At 37.5% G+C, this 16,508-nt stretch overlaps 1 protein-coding gene across 7 annotated transcripts in view; it reads right to left on the bottom strand.

Moving 5' to 3' along the window:
• Window positions 1-14,980, bottom strand: part of znf618 (zinc finger protein 618) — a 42,135-nt gene extending 27,155 nt beyond the window's left edge. For 3 of the 7 annotated variants that reach the window (XM_022211996.2, XM_022212000.2, XM_022211999.2), the window contains exon 1: window positions 14,557-14,979. The gene's annotated coding sequence lies outside the window, so the exon portion shown is untranslated. Of the gene's footprint in view, window positions 1-14,556 lie in introns of all 7 variants that reach the window. The other 4 variants (XM_022212001.2, XM_022212003.2, XM_022212002.2 and 1 more) reach the window with 3 other exon arrangements.
• Window positions 14,981-16,508: the final 1,528 nt, after the last annotated feature.

Genomic DNA, 16,508 nt, shown 5'->3' with positions numbered 1-16,508 from the left:
AAGTTCTCCAAACTCTCTTTTCAGCAGTCTTGTCACGGCGTCCAGTCTCACCAGCGGCATAAGGTGTAGAGCAAGTGAGCAGTGTGTAATCTTAGCCACACACGGCATGGACTGAAAATGTGCCCACAAGTAAACTACCATTAAAATCACACATTACCACTGGTCCTTGTTTTGCATTTTAACAATTTGAAAGAAAATAATGTTGCTGAAAAGAGAAAAATGTCCAATCGACTACAGTTTACTATAGAAATAAACCAGCCAGCTGCTCATTGATACCAAACAGCTTTAATCAGAAGCTCAAATCACAAATTTAGGCCATGATTCATCAACTTCTAGATTAAAAATATAAAGCTAAACTGTTCCATCTCAGAAACTGAAATATGGCACAATGACTTCTCGTTGCAGAATAGGAAGTAATGAATTACATTTCTCTACAACTGACAGTGAGTTACTACACTAGTCTTGTAAATCGAAGCTGACCACTAAGAAGTATTGAGTAACAGTAGCTGGTGCTAACTTGATATTGGTGAGTTGTGCTCTAATAAAGGTAAAGACTAAAGTTGAAGCCTACATTTGAACATTTTTCTACACTTTGTTGAGCAAAGTGCTTTCTTCATACTAGGCCTCTTCATATTCTTTAAGTCAAATCGGTGTTGGAGTACAGAAAATCTAGGAGTAATAACAATAAAAACTACATTTCCTTAAGTTGTTTGTGATATAGTAAATTGGGGGGAGGAGTGGCGCTGGAAAAGCACAAACATAAATTGATATGAAAAATGTATTCCATAGCTTAACCATCAACTATGGGATTAACTTTTAGCTTCATCTGAAGGAGTATTAAATAATTATATATAAATACTGCAAAGGCACAACACACAAACTTAAACTAAAGATTTTTAAAGGTATAGATCTGCAGGAATTGCCCATCTGTATTCTGTATAGTATCTACCGTAGATCACAATGAGCCCACCCCATTTTGGAGAAGTAGATGAAAATACCAATATTGCAACAAAACAATGATGTGCCGTCGACGAGGACAGGAATTTACCGATTTAAAAAAGCAGAACCCAAAAAAAGTATCAACTTAAATTTAAGTGTAGCTGAAGCTGTTACAGTGCTCTCTTCACCAGACTCTGTTGACAAAAACAGCCATTTTAAATCGCAGTACACGAGTTGTTCATCTACCACCATATGACTTTGGTGTTTCAAGCCTTTAGAAAAGACATTCTGTCAAAAAGGTACAGCGGTGAAAATATTCTAAATATAATGCACACTTAAGGTGATATTGATTTTTCTTTTTAGGTGGGCCTTTTTACTCTATCAGGTTAGGTTTCCATGGCGATTGTGTCCTTCTGAACTGCTTGGCCCCCACATCGCTGCTTGCAACTACATTTTGAAGTAAATCATTCAGCTGGAAGGAGAATCTATCTACAACTGGCTCAGATTTAAAACGACTGCCAATTTGTCCAGAACTGGCCGCCCCAGCAGTTCAGCTCATGAGCAGATGGTTTGAGGTAATAAGAAGTCCACAAAATTTCATCACTGGATCAGCAGGTAACATCTGCAGCTCTGCAAGTGTTGGTGCATGTGGCTATAATCAGAAAGAGATTGCAAAAAAACGACCTGCAAAGGAGGCGTGGCAGGAAAACAGTAAGAGTAGGCATGACTGCTGCAGACCAAAGACAGCTTTCCAGTAGAAGAACGTCATACAGGCTATGAAGCATGGTGCAAGAAAGATTCTGAATAAATGCTGAATCATATCCAAAAGTGCTTGAATATAACGCGAGGGCATCTGAGCTAAAAGCTGAAGTTCAACCGGAAGTGGACTCTTTTCAGAGGGGTAATGATCCTAAACGCACTGGCAAATCCACCAGGCAATGACTGAAAGAGAAGAAATGGAAGGTTACGGAATGACCTAGCCCACATTTGAATCCTATTTTCCAATCCCCCTCCCCGCTGTGGAGGGATTTGAAATGGGCAGTACATCCAAGGAAACCCTCAAACATATTGCAACTGAAGGAATTTTGCATGGAAGAGTGGTCAAAAAATTTCAGCAAGCCAAAATTAGAGACTGGTGGACAATCATGCAAAAAATACAAGAAGTTATTTCTGCTTAAGGAGGCAAAACTAATTCCGGGGCCACAGAAAAATCTCACATCAGCTGACATTTTTGTTGGAAAAGCTAAAATGTCCTTGAAGTGCTCGAGCACCTGCATCTACAGGAACTGTATCACAAAGGATCAAATGTTTCCCTGTCCAAATATGTCAGAGAAGACAACTATTTCCTTATTTATACAGATAAGGTCAAACCTGTTTGCTCAGAAAACTTTGGTTCTTGTTCCTGTGTTTGTACAATCACAGAAGTTTATTACTAAATTCTTTCACTTCGAGAGTGAAGCGGAAAAAAGGGCACATTCATAATCTCCCTGGCTGTGTGCTTGGCAGATACAGAAATTGTACTGGATAGATAGAACTGGGTCATTCCATCTTAAATCATCAAATTTTTAGAACAGCTTCTGCTCGACCATCACTCGTTTGCCTGAATTTTTTATAACATAAAATGTGGATATTTATACAGATATTGGTGAATTTTATTTGATATATCAAATACGCTCCAAGATAATTTCTTTTTTTCTAATTAACTCAGGAACTGAGATAATTAAAAAGGCTTTAAGATAAAAGCCTGATATTCTCACCATTATTTCTGATAATGTCACTGATTCAGAATCCGCATTACTGGACAAGTAGGTCAAATGGTCTCTGATTATGGGTATCTTTGATCACATGTTAACAAAAACACTGACAAGTCCAGTCAAATTTTAAGAACCATATGTAGTTGCATGCCACAATACTAAGAACTGAACATAAAAAATACATTTTAATATGAAATACTTAGTCACAAAAATGAAAAAGTTATTATTGCTGGACTGAAATAACTGACTGAACAGGTATGACAAGCTGTAATCAATCAATCAATCAATCAATCAAAAGGCAAGCAAGCATGACAGCCTGATCAGAGCAGAACAGAGTTCTAGAGTTTTCTAAATTTTTCCCTAAAGACAGCTAATAAAGTCATTTCATCATATTTTTTCAATTTTTCCCACACTCTTGACATACACCTTGGTTTAAGGAGACTTGTCTTGTAATTTTGTGTAATTGTTAGTGCATTAGGGTTACTGGGATGACATCAGAATAATATAACCACAGCCAAATACACAGATCTGTTGGGGTAGTATAATTTTACTAGTGGGAACTGTTCATACCTTAACATAAATCTAATGGTAATCAGATCTAATTTATTCTAATGATCACTGTGGAAACTGATCTAACGTCTCTTGCTTTATGTTCCAGTGGGAATAAATGTGGACTTTAAGACCAATGTCGCAAGCTGGACTCTGTGCAGAGAGTTAAAGTGTGAGTACATGTATATTAATGGTTACTGCTTTAGACTTTACCTCCGGCTTATTCCATCCCAAAACACCAAATATTCAGGAAGGTGGTTGCAGCACCATCTTCAATTTTACTGTGGGTGCTGGTGGTGGAAGATCATGATAAAAAAAAAAAAAGCTTTGTGTGCAAAATTACAGGCATCTACTCCCAATAATTTTTTGAGTTATGGCACTTTCAAATTTTAATAATTCAGGCCAAAATGCCCTCCCCCGAAATCCTCGCCTGGAATTTTTAGGTTTTAAAATGCTTATATCTCTGCTTCTGGGTATCACAGAGACTTGAAAATTTTTCTCCAAGCTCCCTACATGTTGGTGATGTCCTAGAAACAACACACACACTCAGGAGAAGTCTCTGCAGAGCAGGGGGGCTTGCCCAAAATGTAAAAAAATATTTGTAAAAAACACTCACGAGTAGGGTTAAGGGTGTTAAAAATACTAGAAATCTTACAGATTTATGTCTTAGCACCATTTAGTATTGCTCTAGACCAGACTGGCTTGTAACTAATACAGGGGGAGCCCTCTAAGCCCATTATTTAGAGAGATATGGACTGCTGAACATTGGCCCCCATGAAAAGTGCCTAATTTCCAAGGACCCTGAAGTCAATGTAGCACAGGAGGTAGAGATCTGAAAATTTGCACAGAAACTCATCTATCCTCTTACTATAGCCATGCAAAGTCCCAACCTCTAGCCATCACTGCATCATGCTCAATTTTACCCCCAAACTATGCCATTACTGGCAACTGGCGAATCTTAATCTACGCTATAGGGTACTATGTACAATAAGATGAAAATACATGTGTATCCACTGGTGTGGTAATTATGTTGGAAAATACTTGGGGCTTTGTGCATAACAATCTACTAATGATACAAAAGGGTATTGATCATACACCGTCATACATTTTTCCATATTTTGCTCCAGATAGCTTTCATGTGATCCTGGCCATGTGATCTATTTATAAAAGTTTTCTCATATTGTATATTGATGTATGCTTTAAAGAAATGTTCAAAATTGCTCTCAAAATATTTACTTCTTGGGGTTTGTTATTTCTGGGTTTGGAGCAGCTTTAATAGATCATGTGGCATTCCACATGAAATATTTATGACTGATATGAAAATCACATAAAAAATTTTACCATTAGAGTATGTGTCTTACAAAGACTCTTGTTTTTTCAGATCTGGATGTGCTCAAGCTCACAAGCAAGAGGAAGGCTGAACCTTAGTATCAAGGACTTAAAGTTTATCTTACTGACATGCCTGACTATTTACATACATGTTCCAGTGATGACCATGATGCTGGATTCTTGAACTGTCTGTGGCGATGGGCAATAGAATGTAGACTAGCATTAGAACAAACTAATTGTAGATTTGTAGTTCTTCTGTGCTTCCCTAACATAATTTCTTGAATGAAAGTAGGTATGTTTATTCTACTAAATTCACAAGTTCAGTGGGCACAATTCAGCCCTTGCAAGTTATCTAAAAAATGTGGAAGTTATTTTTCCAACTCCAGTTGTACACACCAGCATAAATATGCACACTATATATGCATAACAGGTAATGTTCAGTTTCGTGACTACCAAAAATGGCATAGTTTGGGGGTAAAATTGAGCATGATGCAGTGATGGCTAGAAGTTGGGACTTTGCATGGCTATAGTAAGAGGATAGATGAGTTTCTGTGCAAATTTTCAGATATCTACCTCCTGTGCTACATTGACTTCAGGGTCCTTGGAAATTAGGCACTTGTCATGGGGGGCAATGTTCAGCAGTCCATATCTCTCTGAACAATGTGCCTAGAGGGCTCCCCCTGTATAAGTTACAAGCCAGTCTGGTCTAGAGCAATACTAAATGGTGCTAAGACATAAATCTGTAAGATTTCTAGTATTTTTAACACCTTTCACCCTACTCACGAGTGGTTTTTACAAATAATTTTTTACATTTTGGGCAAGCCCCCCTGCTCTGCAGAGACTTCTCCTGAGTGTGTGTGTTGTTTCTAGGACATCACCAACATTTAGGGAGCTTGGAGAAAAAATTCAAGTCTCTGTGATACCCAGAAGCAGAGATATAAGCATTTTAAAACCTAAAAATTCCAGGTGAGGATTGGGGAGAGGGCATTTTGGCCTGAATTATTAAAATTTGAAAATGCCATAACTCAAAAACTACTGGGAGTAGATGCCTGTAATTTTGCACATAAAGTTTTTTTTTATCATGATCTCCCACCACTATCTTCCAAAGCCAAATTGAAAATGGTGCTGCAAGCCCCAACTGTGAATTCAGACGGAATTGGCCCTCCTTAAATTTTTCGTTAACGTGTGCTCAATGATAGGACTTTTCATGAAGGTTTCCGTTTCTTTTCATATGTCAACTCATCCATAATTACAAATACTTTGCTCTACTTGTCCAAACTTGCAGATTTTAAATCAATGACATGACAAAAACAATACCAGTGAGAACTTCGGGCTTTTATCTTTAATTCTTCCTGAGATATTGTCCTTTAAACAAGCCTGAAGGTGGATCGATCGCCAATTTTTTTTTTTTAAATTCACAGAAAGCATTTGGCATATCATAGTAAAATTGCAGATATCTGTAGTTTATGATTGCGCTGAAGGCTTCTGGCCATTTGAGACCGAAAAACCCAACTCCTTAAACGCATTAGACTTGTAGTACAATTCATTCAATGGGACTGCAGCTAAAGAAAAAGATGTGCTGAAGCTAATTCAGCTGCCTCTTTTGTTGGTCACATGAACCAGCTCTTGCAGCTTTCTGCCAAGACTTTTCCTGTCAATAGAAGACATACTGGGCAAAGCCAGTTATGCGAATCGCCGCCTCATTCAGACCAAATCAACAAACAATCACATATGATTACTTATTCACAAAGTCTAGTTTGTTTATCAAATATTTACATTCTGAGTCTCCATACTGTTGCAGCACATATAAAAGTGCCAGTTTTGAGAGTTCATGTGCCTCAATAGTTTGGTACACAGTTGTTTAGGGAATATATCCGAATGCAGTTTTAATCTAAAGCAAGAAATCAGAGCGACACTTGCAACAGCACTGATACTTGTGCATGCAGACACGCAGAGGTCACACTAATAAGGCGCATTTTAGCATCATTCCTACAGTAAGAGAATGCTCGCATGTGTAACCAAGATTTTAAAACTCATGCAAAAACTTGCACAAAAAGCTTCTGGGTCAGCAAAGTTCGCTGCACGTTTATTGTCTACACAGCAGTGCCAAATTTTACAGCTCAGTGACATTAGAAATTAAAATGTCAGTTCTACATTTTCCAACTTCGGGAGTGAAGAGTCATATGGAAAAGTGAATTCCTGAAATGGCTGACATTCTGCTTCGAGTACTTCGCTTAAGAGCTCCTCAAATGTTGCTGATCAGGGCTTGTTTGAATATTTTAGATTAACTGTGGAAAATACTCTGAAGCAATACAGTGGTGTCATTCTAATGAAACTTTGTGGAAAAATCCTGTGAGTTCAATGAGCATCACTGTCGCCATGCAAGACCACTGAGGATCAAAACAACTTTATAAATATCCACAAAAATAAACAGCACCTGTGAGTGGAAAAGATGAGGCATTAACAATATCTTACTGATGGACAAGGAGAAATATGGAACTGCAGAGGGATTAAAGCACTAAATTTGTCTTTTGAAATAAGCACAACAGCCCCAGAACCACATTAACCTGGGTTTAGCCTTGAGCCTGCTTTGCTCAACATATATAGGAAATTTTAAATTTCATGAGGCATGTTTTTAATATTTACTCAACCTACAGACTGTAAATTGCCAGGCTCAGCTACAGAAGACTGTTCATTTTTAAAACAGCCATTATAAAAGTAACTGAGTGTATTTTTATTTTTGCTAAAAATGCTGTATGAAACGTGCTAACGGAGAGCACGGCCTGAACCCCAGCCAAATCAAATGAACACAGCGCAAATGTATCCGCTCTTAACTTGGCTGCATTAATCACTTGTTCATAAATTATTAATACTAAACAAGGAGATATACTGGTCAAGTCACTTACTTAAAGGAAGACTGAAGCCTCTTGAAGTGGTTTTTTTTAAAGAGTTCTTAGACGCTGTTGCATTTCATTTACTATGAATTAGAAAAAGTATTCATTTTTATGCTCCTTATTGTATTGCAGATTGAATATTAACTGAGAAAACTGCTGTTTGTATAACCTAATTGGAATATGCCATAATGCTAAACTAAAAATAGGTTTTTAGACACATTTGCAAAGTAATTGATAATCAGAAACTGAAATCTATCATTTACAAAAGTATTCATACCTTCGCGTTTGCTTTAACTGTTCTCCATATTCCAGTCAGAGGTCTATTTACGTCCACATAATTGCATTTCTTTAACGAAAATTCTACAGACCTGGGACATTTTGGCAGTGTACCAGTTGATGTCTATCAGCTGAAGCACTCTAGCAGGGTTAGCCTTGAAACCTGAGCAGACACTATGGCAATTTTATTAAACATGTACAATGTGTTAACTGACACTACACTTTAAGTTCTAAACCAGCCTTCCTGTGGCCAATTTTCCCTGTTCGCACTGCAGAGAAGCGGCCATCATGTGGAGCTCACGCTGAACAAAAACACCACTCCCCGGTAGCTTTGTCCAACAATAATTCCAAAAAAAGTTTTTTTTATTTTCCAACAACACGGCTGTGTCCTCAGTGTTGACCAAAAGAGGCAAAGGTATCGTTACTTCATGCAATTTTAAAGGCTAGAACCGCACTGCTGGCTTTAATGGTTAATTTAAGTTAACCCTCTGAACCCCAAGCAGTTTTGGGGCATTTTTTGCTCCTGTAACGTTTTCGTTTGATGTGGATTCCTTTAATATAAAAAGAGCAAAATTACTCAATGGAAACAGCACAATCACGGCTAGAAGCAGAAAGAAATTGGACATGATTGTTCTGCAGTAGAAGCTGTAATAACATTAATCTTTAAATATGATTATTTCAACAACAACAAAAAACAACAACAACCCAGAATTAACCCTATCCAACATTTATCCAACTGCCCTCGTGTGTTAGGGGGGGGGAGGTGGCTCTGCCTATTGTTGATATTTGACCATTTCTATTTTGAATACGTTTCTATGCTTGTCACCTATCTGATCCATGTAAATACAGCTTGCAGTTCAGTACAGTTCAGCTGAATACTCACTGATTTTTTCTCATGTGGCTGTTGGTCACAGCTGAGTCACCCATGGCTCCTTGGTTGCACAGCAGAGTGCAGATTTTTTTTTTTTTAAACTGATTCTGTTAAGCGTTAAGGATTTATTTTTGGAAAATGTCTGCACAAGAATAAAGTCATTTGATGAAATATCACAGCTTTAAGTGGGGTAATTTAAGCATTTTTAACATGCCTTTCAAACTCACCAGTAGGTTTTGAGGGATCAGAGGGTAATGAACAGTTTTTTTCCTTTTCAACAGAGTATGCAACCTTGAGTGCCTCAACTGTTTCATGAATTATGGTCATTTAGGCACTCTTCTCTTTAAAGTGGCAAAAAATATTCTCACGCATTTTTTTGGTTCATTTGTTTTCTCCTCTGTACCAAAAACATACTACACCATGACTCCAAAGCTGAGGTATAGTTACTAAATACTTCCACACAAATTAGGATGTTATACTAAAAAAACATAAGAGAAGCTTATAAAATACAGCACATTGGTAAGATTACAATAATGGCATTCGGCTTGTGACCTCTTAAAAATAAACCAGTGGCCCTGTCAACCCTGTGCTACATTAAAGAGACATTTCCCTTCTCAGCTGGTTTCATTTAAAATCATTCTTTGAGGCTGAAAGAGTTAAAATTATCCGTTGTTGTGGGGGGGGGGGGGGGGGGGGGGAGCAAAGATTAAAGGAACTTCCAAATAAAATTGAAAACAGATTTGACTAGCAGAACTGCTCTTTTTCTTCTTTCCTGTCCTATTAATCATCTCACAACCCCTCAAATTTATTGGTGACCCCAAAGAGGGCCGAGGCCTCTGCCCTGGAAACTACCTGAATGTATCTGAGGACCAAGTTTAGTTCAATCAGCTAAAACTGGAAGAGGCTGCAAACACACTGCCCATTGGCATTAACACCATAATCATGTCATATGATGCTAAAGGGGGCATTTCACTGCAGACCGACTCTTTCTCATGTGTTGAGTATATTTAATTGATAATAACTCTGTGCTTTTGCGCAAGTAGGATTTTGAAAGCAAGTCTTTTATGTGCAACGGAATCATACTCACCTTCAAAAACTTCCATCTTGATAAGAAATAAGACATTCTCTGTTCTCACTATTTGTTAATTTTACACTAACCGCAAACAAAAGGCAAAAGATTAAGCAGTGAAATCGATATTGGACAAGCCTTGTTTCACCTATGTTATGATCTTTTTCCCCTCCCTTTTTGTAATGGATATTGGCTGGTATTGATTGGCTCCTGATTGATTTGAATGTGCCCTGCTGTGGGAGAAATGAAGCAAGCATCCCATTGCCTCATTAAACAAAAAATAACTGACTCTTGTTCCCTGTAACCAACTAAACACTGTCAAATTTAACAATATTTTGTCATCTGCAAAGCAGCGAAATAATGGCAAGGACACACGCGTATTTAAATGACATCAGTCCCTTAGTCACCCATGTGATATTTCCTGTGTAGCATTTTGAATAGCATACTCTGAATATATAAAATGCCTGTTGCGGCCTGTTTTCCTCTAATTAAAATCAAAATGCAAAATTAGCCATCTGGCCTTATGTTCTTTCATAGTCTGAAGCTTCTGATATTCTGCAACCAACAGCACCACGGCAGGATGAAAATCTAAACCAGATGCACATTTGCTTGATGTTGCTTACAAATGAAGCACAACCCAAACCAACTAAACCAAAAGGCTAATAGAGGAGACAAACAACAACACAAGGCCAGGAAACACGCTTAAATTAAATCATCAAATGGCAATTGGCTATCAAGGATGTATAGGTAGTATCGGTACAACAGGCAGTAAAACGAGAAGGGACAGCTCTCACTGTGATTAACGGCAATTTATTTAGCTAGTTTTGTCTTCATTAAGCCCAGCTCTGTTTAAAAATGTCAATGGGTGCACATAAGCCACTGTACTAACTTGTACATCACTGTGCTAAATTCTTCCAGAGCTACAAAATAAAGAGGTTAGGCATACGAGGAAAACATCTCTAGGACATACCTCTGTTCAGAATTGAGCGCTTAGTCGAGGTACTTAAAATAATTGGCCTATATTTGGGCAGTACTGTATCTGCCTCGGCACAATAATGTAGTAAATCAATCACTGTGCTCGGTTTAGGCACAAAAAAAAAAAAGATAAAAAAAGACAGAAATCTTGTGCATCTAACCTCAAAAGATTTCCTTACTTTGAATTGCACCTTGCTTTGCCAAAAATCACTATGCCCTGCATGTCAAGTAGACTGGAAGGCAGATTCCAAATATATAATACAAATTTGTTTAAGGCTCGTGAAAATGTTTCCACTCTGGAGGGATTAAAAATAGGAATCAGCTAAAATGGGGGATGGAGGGGGTCACTTCAATCACTGCTTTGACTGCATGTTTGTATTATCCAGAGTAAAGTCAGTGACTAGGAGCAAGGGTTGACCAAAAACCTGTTTCACACTAAATGCTTTGCTTTTCCCCCCGTTTCTTTAATCAAATGCACATTTTCCTGTCCTCTGTAATAAATGTCTTCCAAGATGGTGTATGACCAACGATTTCAAAAAGCAATAATGCAGAGAAATGGATAAACCCCCCCTCCTCACCCCAGCTCTCTCTCACACACACACGGGATGCTCTGGAAAAAGAAACTGTGTCGTCTAGTAAAATTCCATCAGCATACACTCAAAAAACCCCATAAAAACCTTTTCAATCTATATGTTAATGCCACGAATTAAAATTTAATAACAAGAGATATTGAAAAGCAGACTTGAATTATACAAAAATAAATCCTGAAAGATCAGGCCCCTAAAATTAGAAATTCAGGGCTGCATCCGGACTGCTGCTAAACCCTTGTAGGCTGGCAGATTAAATTTTTGATGAAAATCAAAATTACACTGCACACTGACGCAGGCGCAGCAAACCTCGCACTATTGTGATTTATGGATTCATTAAACCCGCAGGAGTTTCACCCCTCCCCTTTTCACTCAAAGAAATGAGATTTGCTTTGCTGAAAATTTGTATTTCAGAAAAGCTACTCAGGCTGTGCTCTACCTTCAGAAATGGTCAAGAAAAAAAGGAGCTTCTGTGTATATAACCACTGCACGTAAACAGGCCTAATTTTCATTGCTGCAGCAATTGAACATCCCTATGCATTATTCATGAAACCAATAAGGTTCATTTTTACAAAGGAAGAGGCAGGAAAAATATGTGCAGAATGCACAGAATTTTTTTTAATGCAGCACTCCCAACCCCTGAAAAGCCATTCCCCAGAGACTAATTTAACTGAAGCCATTTTCAGACATTTTCAACATGCCACTAAGAAAATAAGAGAACATAAGGTGTTCACAATGTTTAAAAGGGATATATGTTTTTCCAGACACATTTGAGGATTCATCTTTAATTGTGCATTAACGAAAAAGAAACAGCATGACATCAAAAGGGAGAAGCTTATGTTTACTCTTTAAATGGGAAGGAAAGCCTCTGCACTGAGTTAATGACAATCAGAGCAGCAACTATGTTTAAACCCTGTAACCAACCGGCTGTGATATGATCCCTCACCATCTTGTGTTTATCAGAGCCTGGAGGGACAAGTTTCCCCTCTCTGTCCAAACTATTCCCTCCAAATATCCTCACTGAAACAAAGCTTTTGTTCATTAAAGCACTGACAGACCAGCATTCCTCTTACCTTACTTAGAACGAGAACGCTCCCAGAATACAATCCCCATTAACCAAATCAGGGTATAAGGTGTGTTTTTTCCCTTTTTCTTTTTTTTACAACACTGACTGCAGTATTACTCGTGAGAGCTTTATAACTTATTACTTGCTCCTTTAGGTATTCTGCATATAAACATTCCCATCACTCACACAGTGATCCAACCCTATTAAACTCATGACACTGGTTGCCTCTCTCCAATTCTGTACTTTCACTGAAACTCCTGCATTTTGATTAGACTTTTCAAGCAAAGGTCAGAATTTACACCCAGATTTTTGCATACCAGCCATACAATTTCCACCAGCTCTTTGAATTGAATGAATACAGATTTGAAGGTCAGCATTAAAATTACCCACAGCAAAATGGCCTCCGCAGTTTCCCTTACATTAAAATAAAAGCAAGCCGTGCAAGATGGGAAACTGTTTGGCGTCTGCAGGATTAATATAAACAGTCGAGGCACTGGTTGTGATTGTTTTTCCTGCCCTCAAATTATGCTGACATGGTCTTTCTTCTTCCAGTGCTGTTCAGTTCACTTTGGATAGTTTTTTTTTCCCCCCTTTCTTTCCGCTTACACATTTCCAATCTCCAGAAATAAAAGTCTGAATTGTTCTAATTTTAACAAGTAATAACTTGTAGATGTGAATGCCATTAGAATGCATGGAAGTATGCATTTGTGCAAAAACAGAGGAGGAGAAATAGAAAAAGGAGTTTATGTGCATGTGGATTAATGAGATAGATGACAGAGTTAACTCATATATTCATCTACATGCTGTCATATGTTTTCTCTCTCTCTCTCTCTCTCTGCTTACACATCTCCAATCTCCAGAAATAAAAGTGTGAATTGTTCTAATTTTAAGAAGCAATAACTTGTAAATGGGAATTCCATTGTAACAGAAACCCCATTGGAAGTAAGCACTTGTGCAAAAATACAGAAAGAGAAACAAAAAAGACAGTACATGTGCATGTGGTTTAATGAGATAGATGACAGATTTAACACATATATACATCTACACACTGTCATATATGTATTATACATGTACTTTCTCTCTCTCTCTGCTTAATTATAAGAAGCAATAACTTGTAGAAGTGAATCCCACTAGAATGGAAGTGTGCATTTGTGCAAAAACGCAGGAGAAACAGAAAAAAGGAGCTTAAGTGTATGAGAGAGACTATATATATATATGTGTGTGTGTGTGTGTGTGTGTGTGTGTGTGTGTGTGTATGCTGCAGGCACATTGCAAGGTTTCTAAAACGACAATTAAAAATGCTTAAACCTTCAGCAAATCAATTCACTATTCAAAACCACAACACTCATCACTCATTATGACTAAAGCCAAAAAAGGACAAGAACTGACTTGCTCGGTGCTTTGAATGCCGTTTTAAAGGATCATTTAGCACCAATTAGCATAAACAGCTCTCCGTGCTAACCGTTTCAACTGCATATAAACACACACGAATGTCGTCTGTTCGTCTAAAAAGCACACAACATCCGCACCATTCGGATAAAACCAGCACACAATTCAATAAACAAGTCTTCCCAACTAGTCTCGTTACAATTTCTAATTTCTCAAAATGACTGCCTACAGGTGGCGCCAACGGCACGCGAGATTTAAAATCCTCTATCTTCCCCCAAAAAATTAAAGTCGAAATGTATTTTGACATGACGACACTTCGGTGTCTTTTTCTCGGTCGTTCGCGGATAAAAACGAGCGGCCGTGAAACGCGAGCAAAAGTCGCGTTGTCGCCGTGCGAGTGTGTGAGGAGCAACTCCGGAGCTGTGCTCAAATTTGCAGGAAAAAATTCACAAAACATGGCTGCAGGAGGTTTTTGTGTTTCAGATTGTTCCTCCCCTCATCGTCCTTCATGTTGCCACTATCGCCCGGTCCGCTCGCTCTCCAACCGGAATAAACAGTTTCACCTGGGTGGCGTACATGCTTAACCGACTGGATGCACACACGACTAAGCGAAGCAGTTTCACACAAACTTCATTACAAAAAATTTAGCTTCTCCCCCCCAAAAAACATCAACAGATTAGGTCTATTTCAGATGGCTTCAAAGCCTGCACCTGGTTTAGAGGCAGCCAGTAGCGCAAAAGACACTGCCAGCTCCCGTTTGGTTCAGCTGGAGGGGGGCCGAAACTTAACATCCGAAATTTCTCAAATTTACGATTTCTAAATGAGAAAAGAAAAAAAGAAAACAGCGCTTTGACATACCTCCAAAAACGATGCAGCTCATGCGAAACAGGCTCCCGCTCCAGAAAATCTTCCCTCCCCCGACCAGAGGTGACTGCACAACTGCTTCCTCCAAAAAAAAGAAAAAAATTGTGAATTAGTTATGAGAAATTCCAAATGATAAAAAAAATTTCACCACCGCGTTTTTTTCTCTCCTCTGCCACTCGCTACGTTACATTTTAGTAAAGCGTAATGGCGTAATGAGTCATGAATTTGCCGAGGTTTGAGCGGTCCGTGCAAGCTCTCCGTTTCTGCCTTGCACACGGGGTTTGTGTTGCGGTTCCTCCTGTGGAAATTTTCGTCCGCCATATACAAGGGCAGATTCCGAAATTGCAGCGCCGGCCTGTATATTAGCCCACATGAAAAAAAAAGAAAAAAAAGAAAAAGAAAAAAAAGTCTGGGAAGAAGACACAAAAAATAGGTTGGCCGACTATAAAGTTACACGGAGGGGGAAAAAACGAGACGAGATATTACGCAGAGGAAAAAACTCTCGTGTGAGCCGAAACACTAGAAGAGCAGATCCTTTCTGCAGCTGTTCTTTCTGTTAGTGGAACATTATTTGCTGATTTAGGTAATAATCTTTGACTTTGACGATTATTAGGCTTCTTGATCAGATAAATGTTACAGTTTCCAGATGTTTGCATTGCTTCTAATTGTAATGGAAAGACAAATAAAAAGCAACCACTGTGTGTTAATTCCCCCAACTTGACATGTATAAGTTGTGCGATTACTCGGTGTACGATTAAGTTAAACTATAAACTCGTTTTTGATGAAGGAAAGACGATAAATTCACTATATCCACCGCTGCCAGTGCCTTTGCTGCAGCACTTCCCTCATTTTGTTTTAAGATTATTTGTCCAGAGAAAGGTTTTGGTTGGCCAACAGATTTTGTTTTCAAACCCTTACTCTGAGAATTAACAATCTTTTTTTTTCTTTTGAAATAGTTTAGTTTTTGTTTCTAGACCAAAGTTCCTGTGCCAAAATGTTCAGAGAACCAGCATATGCTGATAATTAATGATTACCAGTATCTGTCGTATATTTAATTTGCAGGCAACTACTGTAACTGGTGGATTGAGCTACCTAGAGAAGAAAATAAAACAAAATGTACAATAATAATAATAACAATTACAATAATCGTCATCATAATGTATTTTTATCAGGTATTATTTCTTCTTGCAGTTTTTTTTATCTCAAATACAAATACCAAGTATTTAAAACAATATTAGTCTGCAATAATGTAAATATTAAATATGAAATCACACAAATATTTTATTTTGTTCTCCAGTAATAACTTACTAATTCAGTAAAAAATAATAATAAATAATAACAATTTGTTTAGAGTGTCAAAATGGCACATTTAGAATCTCTGAAAAATGTATCTACCTCTTAAGTAATCTTCAGTAATGTTAGATATTAATATATTCAATTATCACTTTATTCACAACTAAAATGATCATTTTTCATATCATTAAGTAATCACACACCAAAGTAATGTATATTAATGATGATAATTGATGATAATTCATATCAGTTAGTTAGTTAAAACTATTACAAAATAAAATAAAATCCATAATTAGTGACACTTCAACAACTGGAACTTCAACAACAAACTTCAAGAACTAGAAATACATCTACAGATTAATGAAAATAATAATCTTCATCAAAGTAAATTTGCAAAGTGCTTTTCATAGCATACATACACGGCTTTATAGACTTGATGGCTTACTATTTTTAAAAATATATGTATTTCGATATTTTACAACATTTAATCTAAGTTTCTGCTCTCAATTAACATTTAACAGGAAACATAAACTCATAATACATCTCTATAAAGCAGTCCAAATTTCAAATACAACACACAAAATATTTGTATTTGTCCACCTTATTATTTAAGTGATATATTAAATTTAAAAAACAATAGGTAATTTTATGTT

Source organism: Acanthochromis polyacanthus, chromosome 18 (assembly GCF_021347895.1).
Source record: "Acanthochromis polyacanthus isolate Apoly-LR-REF ecotype Palm Island chromosome 18, KAUST_Apoly_ChrSc, whole genome shotgun sequence".
NCBI classification, from domain to species: Eukaryota; Metazoa; Chordata; class Actinopteri; family Pomacentridae; genus Acanthochromis; species Acanthochromis polyacanthus.
Note: the sequence above shows the minus strand (reverse complement) of the source record. Positions and strands in the feature narration are given on the sequence as shown.